The sequence below is a fragment of the Brachionichthys hirsutus genome, chromosome 19 (genome assembly GCF_040956055.1).
Source record: "Brachionichthys hirsutus isolate HB-005 chromosome 19, CSIRO-AGI_Bhir_v1, whole genome shotgun sequence".
Lineage (NCBI taxonomy): Eukaryota > Metazoa > Chordata > Actinopteri > Lophiiformes > Brachionichthyidae > Brachionichthys > Brachionichthys hirsutus.
This window is the reverse complement of record NC_090915.1, coordinates 3,137,121-3,142,662: the sequence shown is the minus strand read 5'-3', so window position 1 is coordinate 3,142,662 and position 5,542 is coordinate 3,137,121.

The following is a 5,542-nucleotide window of genomic DNA, read 5'->3' as shown; positions in this document are numbered from 1 at the left end:
ACACACACAAGGGGCACCAGATCCTGTATCTCCACAGACTGGAAGAACACGAGCATGAAATGTAAAGAAGAAAAAAATGACCTCCTGACCTCCGACGAGCCCGACAGCAAAATGCTTCGGTCGCCCGAGCCTGAATGGCCTCTCTCTAACAGGGCTAACAGCGGCTGCATGCCGGTTTATGAGGAAAGGCACTCCCGTAACTATATCAAAAGGCATTAGCAAAGGGCCGCAGTGCGCCCACAAAGTGCGACCGGCATTCCCGATCGACAAACTGTCTGCAGGTCGGCAGCGCGGACGCAAACGAGGAGGAGACGCGCCTGGATGGTAACCGAGGGCGATGAAACAGGACGTTTGGGCCAAACTGGGTTCTTCCGTCCTTAAATTGATGTTGGTGGGAAAAAAAAACCTGGTGAGGCTAACGCTGCTGCTAAGTCGTTTTCACCTCAAGGAACGTGTTGTAGCTTTTACCTAGCGCTTCGGCTTCCAAGGCAGTTTTTGATTTAATTCCTAAATCAAGGTCTGCGAACTCAACCGGAAGGGGTTTTCAAAAACTGTCATTTGGTTTCGGAGTCTCTGAGCTGTCGGCAGGCTGGATTTGGAAAACGTTTGCTGCTTCGGCCTACAAATCCCTCTGCTGCTGACTGTCGTTTCCTAGCCGGTCATTAGAGGCGTTGAGGTCTCTGCTGGAGAAAAGTGGTGGATTTCCGGCTGTGTGTGTGCGTGTGCAGAAAACTGGGCATCTCTGAGATCACCCCTGAGATTTGAACCCACTTACTATTAAAAGCCTGTAGGCAAGTCTGATGGGCTCGACGTGACTTGACATCCTGTCTTCACTGATGCAAGGAGGTTTAGTTTGACGGGGAGTGACTTGTACGTGTCGTACGTGAAGTTCGTGATATTAACCGCGCCGCACAGATATAAATACGCTGCTGTGCTCGGCGTTTGGCGTTCCTCTGGAGGACGGACCTGCACAGGATGTGAGGAGGGTGCGGCGCCTGAGGTTTGTCCCACAGACTCCGGGACACGGGACATGCAGCACAAACAGGTCTGTAGGAGACGTTTTCACGCAGGTTACTGAAACGCAGCCGGACTACGGGTTGACGGCGCACCTCCATTCACAAACGGCGTCCGCACCCGGTTTCATTTCCTATCTCAACGCGAGGGGTTAATGGGCTTGTTTTGAATTCCTTCACCTCTTGACAGGAAATGCATTCCAAGCCTCGAAAATAGTGGCTAAAACAAAGAGAGGAAGTGATGTGAGAGCGCTTCCTCTCGACTCCCTCTGGATTTATCTAAATCCTGCAGACCTGCTCGCCCGCACCTCCTGCCTCGGACCCCACCCTGGAGAACCCTAAAAAAAAGTTGAGTTCTAACCTCACTGGTTAATATCAAGCGATCTCTTCCACCTGTCCTCCATCTTTGATGCTCATTGTCCCGGTTTGCGCTCATTTCCTCCGCTTGGTCGTGATTGCGTCCGTCCTTTTCGGCCTAAACGTGAATTTCTCTTCCATCTCTTGACGTAAATTCAAACGTATTGGTGCTGAGAAGTAAAGGACGCGGTTCTGAGTCGTGTGACTCTCCGTGCCACTCGGAATGGCGCCAGACAAAATGTATTTGGTAGAATCAGGGAAAGCGCATAATATTTCGGAGGATAGAAATCGTTTTAGCGAGGCTTCGGGATCGAGCTGTTCTCGTGTTGATGTAATTGTTCTGTATAAGCAACACCGTGGGGGGGGGGGGGGGGGGGGGGGTAATAAGGGGTGGAGACAGGAAGCGCGTTTAGTTACTGCGCTCAATCTACAGAAGCAGATCTTCCGGTTGACGGGTGCTTCCCCGCGTTAAGGCTACAATAATATGTGAGTCACAGCCCGGGCTGATAGACGAGGAGATGAACGGGAGGGAAAGGCGGACCGAGACGGGGGGGGGCAAGAGCTCTACCAGACGATGATAGAGGGTGGTAACGCTGCCTGGTGATCTACCGCTGCTGCTAACAGTAAAAAGCTGTCATAGAGATAACTATATTATCATATCTGCAGGGGGAGACGTTGGCACGTTAGATAATGCATGTAGCATGTAGCATGTAGCATGTAGCACCAAGGCCTGATGGCGAGCGGAGAGAATAGATGTTTGTCGCGGACACGCTGGCCAACTCTGCAGCCGGTTTGTTGTTAAAAGTATAACTGGGAAAAATAAATCCGGTTCTTTCTCAACCACGTGGGTCTGGATTTAGTTGCATTGAATAACACAAAGCGAGCGCGACGACTTGCTGCCGCGCTTCACGGGCGCAGATATTCGTGTTTCTGCCGCCGCAACTCTTAATCGTCCTCCGTGCAGTTTCTGCCGTTGGCACCGTTTCTGCACCGTTTCCCAGGATGTAATGTATACATGGACAAAAAAAGCGTAATGAACTGCTGACATGCCAAACAGGGGACCCCCCCCCCCCCCCCCTTCAGTTCAATCACGCACGCACATTTGGACAGACATTAATACGAGTTCAGGTTTCCCTCGTCCAAGCGACGTGAATGCGTTTTGCACTTTGTGACTGGTGGTGAGATTTGAAAGCTGCTAATGGGATGATGACCTCCAGAGCGACCCCCCCCCCCCCCACACACACCTCCCTGTTCTTGGCCAAAGGACTGCGGTGAAGGCCCCCCCCCCTTTTTAACAAGTCTCTGCTGGCCCATCTGTCTTCTTGAAGAGCCTGTCAGTCTGCGCTCGGGGAATTTTTCATGCTGACAAATGAACTGGCTCTCAAATATAAAGGGGCTGCTGGGGGGGGGGGGGGCAGCATGTTTGTGGATGCAGAGATGCTGCTTGGCCGCTGGTTCGACTGTGTTTCCCTTTAACTCCTTCACCAGCTCACTAATGCGTTGAGAAAGCTCCACGTTCTCCATATTTACCCGTATTTTGTCCTATAAAGTGACATTTATATATTATCAGTTATGTAATTATTAAAGCATTTTAAGTTGCTGGTTTTGTTCCGCCATCAGTTGACGAGAATTATTTATTTTGATCTCGATAAAAGGTCAAAACATCTTCTTTTCTTTCTTTAATGTGTTCCCAGTTGATTCCAGCACACAGCTTCATTGTTAGCCAGTCACAGCTAGCCACATTTATGCTGTCTATTTAGATACAATATCTGTACCTCCCCATCACAACCCAGCCTTTGCAGAGTCATGAGCCGCCGCCGCCGCCGCCACCACCAGTCTTTAGATTACAAACTTCCTGAAGCACTATTAAATCATCTGTAGCAAACAAAACACATATTTCATTCACCCGATTGATCGTTCTTTAACTTTAAAGGTTATTGAGGCCTGACATTTCCATTAACTTGAAGTCACATCCAAAATATTCCTCCTCATCTGAATATTTTTCAGGCCGTACGACACGTCTTCTTCTTCTACCTGTGAGGATGAAGCTTTTACACATTGTAAACGCTGTCTTGTCTTCACGTGGAGTGTTTGAACAGCTCATGGATCTCATCGGATCCGTCGTCCGTCTGCACCGGGACGCTCTCGGGGGGGTCCTCCGCTCCGTCGGTTCTTATCTTCTTATCTGTGTGTGTGTGTGTGTGTAAAGAGGAGGCCGTTCAAAGGGAGAGTGGGCTGCAGGTAGAAACGCTTGTTCTTCATCTTCATTTTCATCTTCATCGGGATGCCTGCAGCGATTAGCCTTTGCCTCCCGGCCTCGGTGCCGGATTGATGAACAGAAACGATCCTAATATTGTGGGGTTAGTGTTGATCGGTGCCATGCCCTGCTCCGTTATGTGGGTGAAGGACAGCCGGTGGAGCAGGTGGGTGTAAGACAAGCCCTGCCCTCCCCCCCCCCCCCCCTCGCCTGCTGTTACTTCATCCTTCCATTTATTTTGGGTTTCCTCATTTCGTCCGTCACTGCTCCATCTGTGGCAGGTTTTTCCCAAGCCCCCCCCCCCCCCGTCTCCCAGCGGGGCTTCACAGATGGCAGATAGCTAGAAAACTCCTGATCCAGTTGGAGTCCTACTCAATCAAACGATGATGCCGGCATTTCTCTCCTCCTGATGGGGTTAAAAACAGAAATCAGATTTTTGTTTCCCTTCATTTATCGGGCAGCTTCTCTTGGTTTCCGGAAGCCGCCCCTCGTTTCACCTGTTTAAAGAATCCCGCGACTCCGATTCAGTTTGTGTTGATTTAGCTTTTCACTGGCTCGTATATTTACACCCGAGCAAACAGGACAGAACGGGTCGTCGCCTCTGGAGGGTCACCACAGGTGAGTTCGGCGGCTGTGCCGTCGTATCTTCTCATTGGTCCCCTTAAAACATTCCAAAGAAGTCTTTGTTTGGATTCGGCCATTCAAAGATATCAAAGACGTTTATAGCGGCCATCATGTTCTCTCGCCCTGCAGCCGTAAAAGCAGCTATTAACCGCGTTTTATGTCTTTACGTCTTTTTTGTTTTTGTCCCACTGTGGTCACAGCGGAAAGATTTTAAATCAAATTCATCATTTTTAAAAATAGTTAAAAAAGAAAATCCTTCTGCTAAGTCAAAGTCAGTCTGACTCTGGTTTATGAGCAGGAATTAATCAAACACTTGGGAACAAATTGCATCTCTTGCTGCATCTATAGATCCAGAAGAAACCACCGTTACTGAAAGTGTGTTTTTAGTGAATAACTTCTAAACTAATAATGATTTCAAAGTGAATCCAACTGCTAAAGGTTTGTTTTCATGGCTCTGAAATGTAGGACAATCATCACAATATGGAGGGAGACTGAGATGCTTGGTGGAGGTCCGTGCTCTCCGAGGGTCTAAGTGGAAAACGACACACCCAATAAGCTGCGGTATGTTTTCAGCTTCATCCCGAGGAAACTCCTGAATGAACAATGAGGTAAGAACATTTTTCACCCGCCTCCTCCTCCTTTGGTGGGGTCAACATCCACCACCTGAGAGAGGAAGACGGAGGCGGACACTGGAGATGACATCACTTCCTGCTCGGGTCTGATTATAGCCGTGATGGGGATGTTTATGTAGCGGACTACAGGGGCTCCTGACACAATGGGCTCCAGCTCGGAGCGTCTTTGTTGAAGGACAGCAAGCATCAATCCTGAAGAATCAGAGCTCCTTTGTTGCTCCCTGCTTTCCTGTTGCATGCTGGGATATCTGCGCTCCCATTTCGCAGGGGGGGCATCTCGTCGCTCTGAGGCCTTGAAGCTTATTTGTCAGCCAGAAAAAGCCACAAGTCAATCCCGCATGTAGCCGACGGTAACCTGCCCTCGGATAGGAGGGGGACGTTCCTGAACCCCAGGCCGGTGCGGCGACCCCGGAGCAGATGTGTCTCAGTGTGTTTGGTGTCCCTCCTGGACCGCTGCCCCCCCCGCTTCGATCCGGTCTGTCTGCGTTTGACACAAACGCCACTGAGGGCGGAACGCAAGCACTGACGGTTCTGTGGAAAGCCCATCGGTGCTTCTGGAACCTGCAGCAAGTCACCAAACAACACCCGAATGCATACCTTAAACAGGCTTACATTTGGTTTCTATGACAACAGGTTCAAGGGATTTCAGCCTAAACTGT